Source organism: Crocodylus siamensis, chromosome 1 (genome assembly GCF_052110815.1).
Source record: "Crocodylus siamensis isolate JL-2025a chromosome 1, ASM5211081v1, whole genome shotgun sequence".
Taxonomy (NCBI): domain Eukaryota; kingdom Metazoa; phylum Chordata; order Crocodylia; family Crocodylidae; genus Crocodylus; species Crocodylus siamensis.
In genome coordinates, this window is record NC_143395.1 from 423,771,392 (window position 1) to 423,787,559 (window position 16,168).

Sequence of the window (16,168 nt, forward strand, 5' to 3'; positions counted from 1 at the left end):
CAGAGGGGCTCTTCCCTGGTGCCTCAGGTCTTAAAATGTCCCATTTCAGTGGTGCTCAACCTTTTTTGTGTCAGGACCCATTTGTAAACATCAATGGCCAGTCCTGACCCAGTGCCCTCCACCCCCAGGTCCCAGCCCCCCAGTGCGTGGGGCAGGCAATGGGTGTGTGGGGCATGGGGAGCCCCAAGCAGTCTTATGGGCTGGGACTCTGCCAGCGTGAAAAGGACAAGCCACAGGTTCCCACGATTTCCTCTTTTAAAGGAGAATCCATTTTTAAATATTCTGCGCAACCCTTTCAAATATTCTTACAATGCAATTTTGCGTCACATCCCACGGATTGAGAAATGCTGATCTATGTCACCAATGCCTAGAGGCAGCACAGGCAGCACTTGTGCAGGCAAAGGCAGTCCCAGCTCCAGGGACTCCGACCAGCCTTCCCGTGCCGGCACCCCTGGCTCTCTGCACCCCGGAGCGCGCTCCTGCTAATGCAGGTGGGGGTGTTTGCACCTTCATCGCCAGCGACTTCTCGCTCTTCAGGTCTCTGCTCCCCAAACTCTTGACAGCACCCCTGCCTCCTCCTGGCCTCTGCCCCAGCTGCTCTCCCACCCCCACCTTGAGCGCGTGCCCTGCTCACCTCCATGCTCTCCCCCTGCTTCGCCGGCCTGCCCTGCCCCGGCCCAGGTGTCAGAGAGCCGCTCTGTCCCCGTCTCCCTGGGGAGGGTCTCTGCAGCTCCAGGTTGACAGGCCCTTCCTTGAGGGGCTGCTCATCCCCTCTGCTCAGGTCCCGGCACCTGCGGGTGGGAAGAGAGCGCACAGGTGAGCCCTGGGGTGGTGGCAAGGGAAAGCCCTGCTCCTCTCCTGGTCTGGCCTGGGGTGAAGCGGGCTGGAGGCTGCAGTGGGTGGAAGAGGGGGGAGAAGGGAGTCTCATCATCCCACCAGCAAGAGGCTGGAGATGAGCCCCTAGAACTGCTCTCGCGCCAGTAGTGATCACGGCACCATGACATCGCTCCCTGGGAAAGGACCTGGAGGGATGCTGGTGCTGGCAGGTGTACACGTTAGGGTGGGAAATGCAGGGACTATCAGCTCCAGGACATGTGAAATGCTTTCAGGGCCACCAAGAGAACAGGAGCCACTGACCTGCTGGAGCATGGACCCATCAAACTGTTATGGCAGAGAGATTTTTGTGCTGGGCGACGGGGCCTCCTGCCTCTGGACAGGGGAGACCCACCGCTCCTCACCTCACCTTGGGAAGGGCCTGGTCCGGGGCACTCGCCCGGGGACCCTCCACGTGCCGACAGCTCCCAGGTCTGCCCTGTCCTGGTAGCCTGCAGCAGGACGGAGGCCTGGGTGAACTGCACCTGCACCAACCAAAGGGCAACCAAGGGAAAAAAAGAGGACCCGGGAAATTACAGGCCAGTTAGTCTTACCTCAATCCCGGGTAAGCTCTTTGAAAAAATTATCCTGGCACACATCCAGGAGGGCCTTGCGGGGGAATGTATGCTCAGGGGCAACCAACATGGGTTCATCAGTGGCAGGTCTTGTCAGACCAACCTGGTGGCCTTTTACGATCAGGTCACCAAATCATTAGATGCAGGGGTTGCTGTGGATGTAGTCTTTCTGGACTTCCGGAAGGCTTTCGACACTGTCTCTCACCCTGTCCTCATCAAAAAGCTGGGAGACTGTGGTGTCGATGCCCACACGGTCAAATGGGTCGCCAACTGGTTGGAGGGCCGCACCCAGAGGGTGGTAGTGGATGGGTTCTTCTCGACCTGGAAGGACGTGGGCAGTGGGGTTCCGCAGGGCTCGGTCCTCGGGCCCGCGCTGTTCAACATCTTCATCAGTGACTTGGATGACGGGGTAGAAAGCACCCTGTTCAAGTTTGCTGATGACACTAAGATGTGGGGGGATGTGGGTGCACTAGAAGGGTGCAATAGGCTACAAGCTGACCTTGACAGGTTGCAACGGTGGGCGGATGAGAATAGGATGGGGTTTAACACTGATAAGTGCAAGGTGTTGCACATGGGGAGGAAGAACCGGCACCACACTTACAGGTTGGGGAACTCCCCTCTTGCCAGCACGGAGACGGAAAAGGATCTTGGAGTCGTCATTGACTCCACGATGAACATGGGCCGGCAGTGTGGGGAGGCAGTCAAGAAGGCCAACCGTACCCTGTCATGCATCCACAGATGCATCTCGAGCAGGTCCAGGGAGGTGATCCTCCCCCTCTATGCGGCACTGGTCAGGCCGCAGCTGGAGTACTGCGTCCAGTTCTGGGCGCCACACTTCAAGAGGGACATGGACGATATGGAAAGAGTTCAGAGGAGGGCCACTCGTATGATCAAGGGTCAGCAGGGCAGGCCTTATGAGGAGAGGCTACGGGACCTGAACCTGTTTAGCCTCCACAAGAGAAGGTTAAGGGGGAACCTTGTGGCCTGCTACAAACTGGTCAGGGGGGATCAGCAGGTATTGGGGGAGTCCCTGTTCCCCCGTGCGCTGCCAGGAGTGACCAGGAATAACGGTCACAAGCTGGCGGAGGGTAAGTTTAGATTAGATATTAGGAGGCGCTACTTCACAGTCAGGGCAGCTAGGGCCTGGAACCAGCTTCCAGGGGAAGTGGTGCAGGCTCCTAGCCTGGGGATTTTTAAAAGGAAGTTAGATGAGCACCTTGCCGGGGTCATCTGACCCCGGTGCTCTTTCCTGCCAAGGCAGGGGGTCGGACTAGATGATCTACCTAGGTCCCTTCCGACTCTAGCTACTATGAAACTATGAAACCACAGGCCACGGGGGACTCTCATTTCCACATCATTGGCACCAGCCTCTTACTGATTGATATTATTACTACACTGATCATTAGGACAGAAATTAGATCACTGGTTGTGACTATGGCAGCACAGTAAGGACCAGTCACCAAAAGCATCTTTGTTTGAGGTGCTGCAAAGGCAGTGAAAAAAATCCTGGGCCTTTGACCACCCACCGGGACCAGAGCCCTGTTCTGCCCCAGCCACACAGCTACAAACCCTGCGTCCCTGTCCCGGGCAGGGGCAGGCATTGGAGCCGCTCACCCCAACCGCAGCACAGCCACTCGGGCTCCTAACTGCACGCCAGGACTTCATCCCGCACCGCATCTGTCCTGCGCTCCTTGCACTCATAGATTTCATAGACATCAGGGCTGGAAGGGACCTCGGGAGATCATCGAGTCCAGCCCCCTGCCCAAAGGGCAGGAAGTCAGCTGGGGTCATAGGATCCCAGCAAGATAAGCATCCAATTTACTCTTGAAGGTGTTCAATGTAGGTGCTTGAACCACCTCCGCTGGCAGACTGTTCCAGACCCTGGGGGCTCGGACAGGAAAGAAATTCTTCCTTATGTCCAGCCTGAAACGGTCTTGCAGGAGTTTATGACTGTTCGACCTAGTCATCCCTTGGGGCGCTCTGGTGAATAAACGTTCCCCCAGATCCTGGTGGTCACCCTTGATAAACTTATAGGTGGCCATCAGATCACCCCTGAGCCTATGCTTTTCCAGGCTAAAGAGTCCCATGTCTCTCAGCCTATCATCGTAAGATCTGTTTTCCTGACCGCTGGTCATGCGCGTGGCTCTCCTCTGGACTCTCTCAAGCTTCTCCACATCCTTTTTGAGTTGCGGAGCCCAAAACTGGATGCAGTACTCCAGCTGTGGCCTCACCAAGGCCGAGTACAAGGGGAGAATGACGTCCTGGGATTTGCTCGAGAAGCATCTATGGATGCAAGCCAGCGTTTTGGTCGCTTTATTAGTCGCAGCATTGCATTGGAGGCTCATGTTCATCTTGTGGTCAATGATGACCCCCAAGTCTCTTTCTTCTGTAGTGCTATCCAACGTAGCACTGCCGAGCCTATAAGGGTGCTGCAGGTTTTTCCTCCCAAGGTGGAGAACCTTGCATTTTTTGGTGTTAAACACCATCAGGTTCTCATCTGCCCATTTGCTGAGCTTGTCCAGGTCAGCCTGGATCACCCGCCTATCTTCTGGCGTGGATGCTTTGCCCCAAAGTTTGGTGTCATTGGCGAACTTGGCCAGTCCACTCCTGACTCCAGTGTCCACATCATTAATGAAGATGTTGAACAGTATGGGTCCAAGGACAGAGCCTTGAGGGACCCCACTGGTCACAGGGCACCACGATGAGTGACTGCCATCAATCACAACCCTCTGGGTCCGACCACGGAGCCAATTTCCCAGCCAGCGAATCGTGGTGGAGCCAAGGCCACAACTGGCCAGTTTGGCCAAGAGGTGATCATGGTGTTAGAAATGGAGTGTTGTTAGAAATGCACAGTTTGCACCTCATAACTGATAAGCAAAAACACTGCCAAGGACTTTTTTCTTGGCTAGCCTTGCCACAGTTCTTCTTATACTAAATCACACTCTCCCCCAGCCTCCCCCTAGCTTTTCTCATGCAGATTACAGAAGCTGGAATTCAACTGACTGTGTCCTTGAAAGGGGGGGGGTTTAAACTCTGGGTGACCTAAAGAACTTTCTGAGCTTGCGCAATTAGCTGATGCATATTTACTTCTCCGCCCTGCATACTTAAGTAGTTAATTATAATGTACATGCGATGGATGTAATGATGTAACCACACATATGTTTGTATGAAACGGAAATGAGCTGTAAGAGTTCCTGTTTCTGCACACGTGCCCAGGACGAAGAAGGATATATACAACCTGCAAAAATTCCTTCAGGGGTTCGGAGTAATCTGAGTCTTTGACTCTGCTCTGACCCTATTTGCAAATACACCTTTTGTGCTGCTAATAAGTGTGTGTCTGTGATTTTGGTGGCCTCCAAGAAACGGACCGCAATCTTTTGCAACAATGGGATACCAGATCAAAAGCTTTTTTGAAGTCAAGATATATGACATCAATCTCTTCTCCCTCGTCCAGGTGATAGGTCACTTTGTCATAGAAGGAAATGAGATTGGTCAAACAAGACCTACCCACAACAAACCCGTGCTGGCTAGGCCTCCTTAATAAACTTTTCTAAGATCTTCCCCAGGATAGAAGTCAGGCTGATGGGCCTGTAGTTAGCTGGATCCACTCTCCTCCCTTTCTTGAAGATCGGCACCACATTGGCCTTCTTCCAGTCTTCAGGCACTACACCAGAGCACCAGGAGTTTTCAAAGACCCGTGCCAGGGGCTGGGCTATGACGCTCGCCAGCTCCTTGAGTACCCTGGGGTGCAGATTGTCAGGGCCGGCTGACTTGAACGTCAGCATTTAAGGAGGGTAGGGGATCCCCATCACCTGGATCTCCCTGTCCCATAGCAGGCATGGGCGTCCCATGGGACTGATGAAAGACTGACACAAAGTACCTATTTAATAGGTTGGCTTTTTCCTGGGTGTCAGTTGTCAGTTGCCCCATCTGGTTTAGCAGGGGTCCAACATTGCCCTTGCTTTTCCTCCGGCTCCCCACATATCTGAAAAAGGACTTTTTGTTGTCCTTGATGCTTGAGGCTAGTTGGAGTTCAGTTGTGGAGATGCGGAGCTGGGCGTGCGGGGGCCGTGTGGGCAGGCAGAGGACAGGAAGCTCCAGGTGAGAGCATTTGTCTGGTGCCATGTGCACCTCCCTGTGTCCAGGGGACATTCCCCCCCAGATCCCAGATCCCCAGGTCACGGTGCGTGTGGAGGTCAAGGAGGTGTCCTCAGACATGATGCAGCCCCCCGGGGCCCTGCCGGAGCCTGGGGACTCCTGGGAGCAGCCGCCGAAGGCCCGTGGTGAGGACAGGCCCCTGGTGGAGGCAGGAGATGGGGAAACCCCAGGGCCTGAGGACAAGCTGCTTCATGTCGCCGCAGGGAAGGGGTCTTGCTGGCTGGGGCCAGGGCTTTTGCTCTCTGTGTACTTGTGCACGGTGCCTGTCAGCAGTGTCCGGTCTCTGGGAACACCTGTGGGAAAGGAGACAGCGGAAATCTGGCCATGGATCCGAGACCAAGGCCTGTAACCCTGCTCCAGCCCAAGGTCTGCCCGCCCTTGATGCTTTTGATGCGTCTGACCACCTCCCTTGGAGCAGTCTCAGAGCCATCCTCCCTTCCCCTCTGGCCCCAGCACATGATGAGGCACCGGGCTGGCTGAAGACGTGGTGCAGTCGCGGCTCTCCACCCCTTCCCTAGCCCTCCCGCCCTGCAGTTAGGGGGAACCTCGCTCCCTGATTGGGTGGGACAGTGGTGATACAGGAACCTCAAATCCCAGTGCTGGCCTGCATAACCCCGGGACAGCATTTGTCCCAAATTCACCGTGTCTAGAGGTAATGGAAACTGTGCTTTCCCTTTGTAGGCGGGCAAGTTCAGGTGTACAAGGGGCTGGTGGGAGCAGGATGCAGGGGGCACCAGGGCACTCACACACCTGCACACAAACACCCGGCCATGAATGCAGGAGGAAAGTCTGGAGAGCAGCTCCCTGCAGGTACATGTATGGAGGGTGGTGGAAGAGGTCTTGTAGGGCAGAGTGGGGTGGATGGGGACCCCAGGGGGTGGAGAGGAGGGGGGAGGTCCTGGCATGGGGGGGGCATGTGCCAGTCCAGATCTCGTTGAGGGGAGGTGGGTGCCCCCCCCAGGCCTGCGGATCCCCAAACTCCCCCAAGCCTCCCATTATCCCTTAGCTCTGTCCCACGGGCTGGGCATAGCAGGATCCCGCACCCCAGGCTCGGTGGGGCAGGAGCAGGGATGGGGCAGTTGGAACCCGCCTCCCCGTGGCATCACGTCTTGCTCCTGCCCCCACCCCCAACCACAGGGACCTGCCCTGGACAGGAGGGGACAGCCCCACGCCTGGGCACTGTGGGGGGTGCCACCTGCCCGTAGCAGATGCCACTTTCCCGGGGCAGGGGCTCCTGGCCCTTCCTCACCTGCTTTGCAAACCCTGCCTGGTGCAATTGGAGGAGGGAGCAGCCCATTGGACTGCCCACCCCCGCCCAAGACCAGGTTCAGTGCTGCCCTCATCTGCATATTGAAATCACACATAAATGACACCTGCAGAGGGTGTTACCCCCTGCCCAGCACAGCCCCCCATGTGCTGTTGGGGGTGCGGTGCGCAGACACACATGGCAGCCCAGGGTAGACACGGCCACAGCCCCGACCAAGCACGTGCGGGCTGCAGACAGCTTGCAGCCCTGGAGCCCGTTACCGTCTGGCCCCTCCGGGAGGGAGGAACCCCCTGTGCCCACACCAAACCCCTTGCAGGGTCCATGGCTCATAGGAACAAGGTCCTCTTGCCTGGGGGACACTGCCCAGGAGCCTGGGGTGACCTACCTGCTCCTCAGCCCCTCTGGCTCCAAGCCCTGTGCTCCCCTGAGACCGCATGCATTCATCACTGTGATGGGGACAAAAAGCCAAAAAACCCCCCAGGCAATTAGCTTACACTGGTGGAGGGGTCCAGCTTTCCACAACGTGGGCGGCCAAGTAATGTGCACCAGAGCAGAGCAACCCCACCTGGCATGGGATGGGAGGGCCTGAGTCAGAGCCCACCAGTCCTCCTAACCATGTCCATCAAGGGGTAACGCGAGACTGAGAGCGCAGGCAGCGTCTTGCTCGTGTGGGAGACATTTCCCCTGCATCACCTGTCACAGGCCTGCTGGGCGCTGTGAGTGCATCAGCTGTTAGGCTGCTGGGTTTGGGTCAGCTGTTAGGCTGGAGCCCGGGGCGTCCCGCTCCCCCCGCACTTGCGGCCACGTACCCCGCCGGCGCTGCGGGCGCTCCTCGGTGCGGGGCCGCTCTCGGCCCGGCCCGGCTCCGCCCCCGGGGGAAGCAGCGGTGGCCACGGGCGAGGCACGGGCGGGGCGAGCAGCCGCATCCCGGGGGCTGGGCGGGGCCGTCGCCGCCGGCTCCCCGCGCCCCGCCCCGGGCTGCCCCCTCCCCGCGCACTGCTGCCGTCCCGCACCCGCCGGGCTCCGGGATCAGGACAGCCCAGGCGGACCCGCGGGACCCCGCCCCGCCCCGCCCCGCCCCGTCATATTTTCACATGAACTTTGAATGTCCAAAACAACATGCATTACTGTTGTTCCCCTTGTTGTCTTGCAGAGAAGCTACCCATTTGGGGAAGACTTTACAAATAAAGCAGGAAGCTGCAGTCTCAGCTGAGGTAAGCTTCAGACCCCTTGCATGCCTAGTATGGATGCATGCAAATGTATGGGGACGAAAGGGGAGAACTGACTGCTGATTCCACCCCAATTATTTATTTAGCATGTTTTAATAATTCTGGGGTCAAAGTCATCGAATCGGGGAATCCGAGAAGGGGTGGTAGGGACCGCCACACGTCATCTAGTTTAACCCCCTGCCTGAGGCAGGATCATCCCTACTCAAACCAGCCTATCCAAACCACAAGTTAAACTAAGGGTGGGCAAAATGCAGCCCACGGTCTGGATCTGACCCTCCAGGCCACCTATCCAGCCCACAGGGCTGCTAAAAAAAATAGTAGAAGAATATTTATTTGCTCCTGGCTGCCTGTCAGAGATAACAGGAGCCAGGGGTAGTAGGAGCCATGAGGAGCAGGCAGGGCTGAGCATCCCAGCCCTGCCCCACCCCCAGCCATTTCCCTGACTTCCTGCCCCCACACTGCTCCAGCACCATGTGCCTCCCGGTTGCATCACTGGACCGGGGAGAACAGGGCTGTGCTGGTACCCCGGGGCCACGACCAGGAGGGGAGTGTGTGCATGTGTGTGTAGGGTGAGTCCCACATGCACACCCTACCACAGACATGCACCCACACCCCCCCGCACTACCATACATGCAGACCCCCACACTCCCACCCTTTCACGAACTCCAGCCACCCTCCCCCACACACAAACCCCCCAAAAGCTGATACCCATCCACACCCCACATATACACACCCACATCCTCTCTCACCCCACACCCGCACCCCCACACTCATCCACCCCAACACCTCGACAGAAAACTTGGTATGCAGCCCTGGAGCCGAAACAATTGCCCACCTCTGATCTAAATTGTACATAGCACTATCGTCAGCCCTGACACAACACAGACCTAGCACCCTCACCTGCCACAGGTGAAGCATGGGAACCGTACAGCCACAGCAGCACTCACATCGGCACCAGACATTCAAGGTATGGTGTACTCTAACATACTGTGTAATACCTGCGGTCACTGAAAAATGAAGAGAAAAGAAGTTTCTGCCAGGGCAGTTCCCATCCTGAATCGTTCTGGAGAAGTGACTAAACTGTAGGCTGTTAGGCTTCACTTCAGGAGTGGGTTTCTAAATGCTGGATGGCTTCCAGTAATAGATGCCATTTTATTGTACCCTGCTGCAGTTCTGTTACCCGTAGAGTTGAGCGAGTCGGTCTGTATTTTTATTTGCATGCAGTCCTGGTTTTCCCCCTCCCTAAACAAGTAAAAGCTGAACCATGTTCAGGGGACCATGTTCGGGGGACCAGCAGGCAATAGGAGAGTCCCTGTTCCCCAGAGCACTACCTGGAGTAACGAGGAATAATGGCCATAAGTTGACTGAGAGTAGATTCAGACTAGGTATCAGAAGGTGCTACTTCACAGTCAGGGTGGCTAGGAGCTGAAACCAACTTCCAAGAGAAGCGGTGCTGACCCTTACCCTGGGGATCTTCAAAAGGAGGCTGGATAATCACCTAGCCAGGGTTGTTTGACCCCAGGATTCATTCCTACCCATGGCAGGGGCCGGAATTGATGATCTACACAGGTCCCTTCCAACCCTACCAACTATGAAACTATGAACTTTTGGCTGGTGGCTTAAATCCCTTTGCTCATCACTGCTCTGTCCTTAATGAGACCTCACATCTCACACTTGTATATATTCCTCCTTCATTTGATCCAACCACCTTCCCTGGAGTCTTCCTCCTTGATAACATGATTTCCCTTTGCCTTCTCACCATGATCATATCATTTCCCATTCATTGTGCCTAAAAATGCAGTAACAGCCATTCCTTGGGCAGTTATTTTGAGTTTCACAGATTTCATAGACATTAGGGCTGGAAGGGGCCTTGGAAGATCATTGAGTTGCTCCGTCTGTTGCCTAGTGTGTCCTGTCCAAACTCATTTCCACTCATTTGCCTGGAATTACACTGGTGTTTGGTTTCCTATGACCGTGCTTCCACTACCTGGACGAAAAGGACCATCCTCTTCTCCCCGCTATGCCTTCCCTTTCATCCTAAATGTCCATCCTCCCTTGTCCTACAAGTCCTCAGTATAATTCCTGAGTTCATTGGCTCCATTCCCCAAATTTCAGTTGCTTATTCTGCATCCAGTACCAGTGGCTAGACTCAGCCCCTCTCAGAGGTTGTGAGAGGCCTGGGCCACTTCCATTTTTTGAGGCTCCTGGTCTATTAAAAAATGAAATGCCAGAACTTGTGGTATATTTTGAATGTTTACATTGCAGAAATTGACACTTTTAACACAAAAAAAAATACAATGCAATAATTTGTAATAAATGTTCCTTTTTTTTTTAACACGGTCTAAATTTGAGGCCCTCCGTGAATGAGAGGCCTGGGCCAAATGGCCGTCGTGTGCGCCCCCCCCCCCCCCCCGGTAATAGGCCCTGTTTAAACTGCCAGTGAGTGGACGAGGCAGACGGCATGAAATGTGCATCGCGGAGACCAACTGGCGGCTACAGGAATGGTGCTTTGAGGACGACTTCGGCTTCCTTAGCCACGACCGGCACATCACGACGAGAGACGTGCTGGGGTGGGACGGGCTCCACCTTTCCCCTAAAGGTAAGCGTGTGTTCTCTTCTAGGTTGGCGGACCTCCTCCGGCGGGCTTTAAACTAGGCTCGTCGGGGGAAGGGGTAGATGATGGTGGAGGAAATATCAGACTGCCAGACCAAACAGCACCCACAACTACAGCCCAGCCCAGACCGATGAGAGAAGCAATCAAACAGGTAAGAGAGAGGGGCCAGGGTAACGTTGGGACTAGGGTGTCAGTACACACACCCACAGGAGGCCTCAAATGCCTCTACACAAACGCTTGTAGTATGGGCAACAAGCAGGAGGAACTCACCCTCCTGCTGGCTGACACCAGCCCGGACATAGTGGGGATTACGGAAACCTGGTGGGACGAAACGCATGATTGGGTGGTCAAAGTCAAGGGCTGTAGGCTGTACAGGAGGGACAGGATAGGAAAGAGAGGTGGGGGCGTGGCGCTCTATATTAAGGAGGAATACACATCCTCGTTAATTAGCAAGGAGCCAGGGGAGGGGCACTCTGATATGCTTTGGGTTAGAGTACAAGGCAGTGGAGGGGAAAGGGACTTAATGGTGGGAGCCTACTACAGACCTCCCAACCAGGGAGAAGAGCTTGACCAGGAATTCTTGGGTCAACTCCCAGAGGTAGTGAAGGCTAAGGATGTGGTAGTCATGGGGGACCTGAATTTCCCGGACATCTGCTGGGAAGAGCAGTCAGCCACGTCTGAACGATCACGTAGGTTCTTGGCCAGAGTGCAGGACCTCCATCTAACCCAGGAGGTGCACAGCCCCACCAGGGGGGGCACCTTGTTGGATCTGGTGCTGGCCATGGGTGACGACCTGGTGCGGGGGCTGCGAGTGCTCGACCACCTGGGCGACAGCGATCATCGCCTGCTGGGATTCACCATCCAGCGCAAGGTGGCAAAGGCATGCAGTAAGGCAGCAGCCCTAGATTTTAGCAAGGGCAGACTTCAACGAGCTAAGGAGGATAGTTGGAGAAGTGCTGAGGTCCCGGAGGGGAGGGGAGCCAGGTGTCCAAGGAGAGTGGTCGCTCCTTAAGGAGACGATCCTCCAAGCCCAAAGGAAGGTAATCCCAACGAGGATCAAAGGTAGCAGGAGAGCACACAAGCCTCCGTGGCTCACCAAAAGAATCCGGGAATGTCACCTTGCTAAAAAGGAGGCTTATACCCAGTGGAAAGAAGAGGTCATCACCAGGGAGGGCTATTCTGTAGTTGCTCAGGGATGTAGCGGGGCAGTTAGGAAGGCCAAGGCAGAGATGGAACTGGGACTGGGTTCCCAGATTAAGGACAATAAGAAGTCTTTTTTTAAATATGTAGGGGGTAAAAAGAAGGTCCCGGGTAATGTGGGACCCTTGCAGGACGACATGGGTAACTTGGTCGTCACACCAGATGGCAAAGCTAACATGTTTAGCAATTTCTTTGCCTCCGTCTTCCTAAGTAGGGACCAGAACAGCCACCTCCCTGCTGGGCCCCCCTCGGGCCCCGGGGAGGCACACCTGGGCCACGGGTTAGCGATGATTTAGTTAGGGAGCTTCTGGAGGGGTTGGACGTATTCAAGTCAGCCGGCCCGGATGATCTCCACCATAGAGTTCTAAAAGAACTGGCCGAGGTCATTGCAAATCCCCTGGCACAACTTTATGAGCGCTCGTGGTGCTCTGGTGAGGTACTGGATGACTGGAAGAGGGCCAACGTGGTCCCCATCTTCAAAAAAGGCAGGAAGGAGCACCCGGGAAACTATAGGCCGATTAGTCGCACCTCGATCCTAGGCAAGCTGTTCGAGAAAATTATGCTGGCACACATCCAGGAGGGGCCGGCAGGGGACTGCATGCTTAGGGGCAACCAGCACGGGTTCATCAGTGGCAGGTCCTGTCAGACCAACCTGGTGGCCTTTTACGATCAGATCACCAGATCATTAGATGCAAGGGTAGCAGTGGACATAGTCTTCCTGGACTTCCGGAAGGTCTTTGCCACTGTCTCTCACCCCATTCTCATTAAGAAACTGGAGGGCTGTGACGTAGACACCCACACAGTCAAATGGGTTGCCAACTGGCTGGAGGGCCGCACCCAGAGGGTGGTAGTGGATGGGTCCTTCTGAACCTGGAAAGACGTGGGCAGTGGGGTCCCCCAGGGCTCGGTCCTCAGGCCCGCGCTGTTCCACATCTTCATCAGTGATTTGGACGAGGGGGTAAAGCACCCTGTTCAAATTCGCTGATGACACTAAGATGTGGGGGGACGTGGGTACATTGGAAGGATGCAATAGGCTACAATCAGACCTAGACAGGTTACAAAGGTGCGCAGATGAGAATAGGATGGGTTTCAACACAGACAAGTGCAAGGTGATGCACCTGGGGAGGAACAACCGGCACCACACCTACAGGTTGGGGAACTCCCCTCTTGTCAGCACGGAGGCGGAAAGGGATCTGGGGGTCATCATTGACTCCAGGATGAACATGGGCCGGCAGTGTGGAGAGGCAGTCAGGAAGGCCAACTGCACCTTGGCATGCATCCACAGATGCATCTCGAGCAGGTCCAGGGAGGTGATCCTCCCCCTCTATGCGGCACTGGTCAGGCCGCAGCTGGAGTATTGCGTCCAATTCTGGGCACTGCACTTCAAGAGGGAAGTGGACAGCATGGAGAGGGTCCAGAGGAGGCCACTCGTATGATCAGGAGAGAACAGGGCAGGCCCTATGAGGACAGGCTGCGGGACCTGAACCTGTTCAGCCTCCACAAGAGAAGGCTGAGGGGGGATCTTGTGGCCTGTTATAAACTAGTCAGGGGGGATCAGCAGGCACTGGGGGAGTCCCTGTTCCCCCGAGCACCGCCAGGAGTGACCAGGAATAACGGTCACAAGCTGGCAGAGGGCAGGTTTAGGTTAGATATCAGGAGGCGCTACTTCACAGTCAGGGCAGCTAGGGTCTGGGACCAGCTTCCAAGAGAAGTGGTGCAGGCTCCTACCCTGGGGGTGTTTAAGAGGAGGTTAGATGAACATCTTGTTGGGGTCATTTGACCCCAGTACTCTTTCCTGCCATGGCAGGGGGTCGGACTAGATGATCTGCTCAGGTCCCTTCTGACCCTACAAACTACGAAACTATGAAACTATAAGATAAGGCATGCTGGGGAGAAGCCCCATGTGTGCACCTTGTGTGGGAAGAGCTTCACGTGCCTCTCGACCCTGGCTGCTCACCACCAGATCCATTCTGGACAGCTCTCCCACCACTTCAGCAAAAGGGGAAAGAGCTTTGTGCACAGCATGGAGCTGCTCAAAACCCAAGATGTGCACAGGAAGAAGCGTCAGTTCTGCTGTGTCACATGTGGTAAGACCTTCACCCATTTCTTCTCCCTGTTTCAGCACCATTGGATACACTTGGGGAGAAAGCCACACCGCTGCACCAAATGCAGGAAGAACTTCATCAGCTGGCAAGGCCTGTCCCAGCACCGGTGTGTGTGGAGGAGGCAGCAGCCACACTGCTGCACGAAGTGTGGGAAGAGCTTCATGCGTCCCTCCACCCTGGCCAGGCACAGGTGCATGTACACATGGGAGAAGCAACATCATTGCTCTGTGTGTGGGAAGAGCTTAATCTCCTCTTCCAAGGTGGCCCAACACCAGGTTTTCCACACACAGGGGACAAGCCATATTAGTGCTCTGTGTGTGAGAAGAGCTTCAGTTATTCCTCCAAGCTGGCCAGACACCAATGGGTCCACACAGGGAAGAAGCCACATAAGTGCTCTGAGTGTGGGAAGAGCTTCACCCAGTCCTCCTACCTGGCCCTGCACCACCTCATCCACACAGGGGAGAAGCCTCATCAGTGCTCTGAGTGTGGGAAGAGCTTCCGTTCCTCCCCCAAGTTGGCCAAACACCAGCATTTCCACACAGGGGAGAAACCATATCAGTGCTCTGAGTGTGGGAAGAGTTTCAGTTATTCCTCCTCCCTGACCAAGCACAAGCTTACTCACACAGGAGAGAAGCCATATCAGTGCTCTGTGTGTAGGAAGAGCTTCAGTTATTCCTCCCACCTGGTCGAGCACCAGCACATTCACACAGGAGAGTTGCCATATCAGTGCCCTGAGTGTGGGAAGAGCTTCACCCAATCCTCCCACCTGGCCCGGCACCAGCATGTCCACACAGGGGAGAAGCCATATCAATGCTCTGAGTGTGGGAAGAGTTTCAGCATCCTTTCCAGCCTGGCCCGGCACCAGCGCATGCATAAAGGGGAGAAGCCACATCATTGTTCTTAGTGTGGGAAGAGATTCACCTACTCTTCCAGGTTGTGCTGAACACCAGTGCATCTACACAGGGGAGAAGCTACATTGGTGCTCTGAGTATTGGAAAAGCTTCACCCATCTCTCCCATCCATCCTGGAATCAGTACATCTACACCCAGAAGCATCGCTAATTCTGCCAGCAGTGCAGGAAGGCCTTGGAGATGTCTGCCTGCTCAGCACCCACCAGTGGTGCATTCAGACAAGCACACTCATGCTGGTGGTCTGCAGAAAGAGTTCCTCCAGGCTATGTCCCTTGGAGGGTACAGTGAGAGTCCAGAGCCCAGATGCTGGTCCTCAACGTATGGTTGTGCGGGCGCGGGGGGCTAAAGGGAAACACTTCGGGCAGAGGTCAGCCCCGATGTGCGGGGAGGAGACGAGGAGGAGATGATTTTTGCATCAGCCTTGGAGCCTATGTATTCTCCATCATTCTCTAAAAGTACTCCTAGGGGAAGACGTGCCTTCATGCTAGGGTTCCCTTCCTCAAACAGCTGACTTCAAATGACACCCGGGGAGTTGCCTTGGCTGTCTCCCAGCTTTCTTGTTCCTCCTGGTCCAGGGATTCTGGTATACAAGGTCCATAGTTTCAGGGAAGAGTGCATTTATGGCTGGGGAAGCATTCCCTACCCTCACCTTTCCTCACCACCACATCACCCCTCTTCCAGACCTGCCCATGCCCAGTGCGGTCTACAAGAAGCTGCTTCTGCCACCTCCGGAGCCTTTTTGGCCTGTTTTCCTTTGCAGCCTCGGCAGAACTGTGCAGCACGGGGTGCATGCTTCTCCCCTGCCCTCCTCCCCTTCATTGTATTCTCTCTCATGCATTCCCTGCTACTAAAGCCCCAGAATTGGACATGCCACCCCCATTGTTTATCTCTGTGTCCTCTCCCCATCTGTGCAATGGGAACAGACCAGGGCCTACAACCCTTCCCAGGCCAGATCTCTCTGAGCCTTCCCAGCCACTTCCATTTCTAAATGATTCACCACAATCCAGAGGTTGTTAGTAGCCCTTGGGAGCTGGAGGTGGTCTGATCTACCCACCCTGCTGCTGCCTGATGGGCTGCCCCCACCCACTTCTGCCCTCTTTCCACAGGAGGACCCAGAGTTGAGTGAGCCAGCACCACAGGGTGAGCAGCCCCGGGCGAGCAACTCGCTCAGCAAGTGCCCCAAGCCAGCCCTGTCTGCCCAGTTCCTGCCCTCACCCACCACAACCACCCATCTGC

At 55.5% G+C, this 16,168-nt stretch overlaps 1 pseudogene; it reads left to right on the forward strand.

Annotated features, from left to right (window-relative positions):
* Positions 1-14,223: 14,223 nt before the first annotated feature.
* Positions 14,224-15,785, forward strand: LOC149875699 (uncharacterized; annotated as a pseudogene).
* The last annotated feature ends 383 nt before the right edge of the window (positions 15,786-16,168 follow it).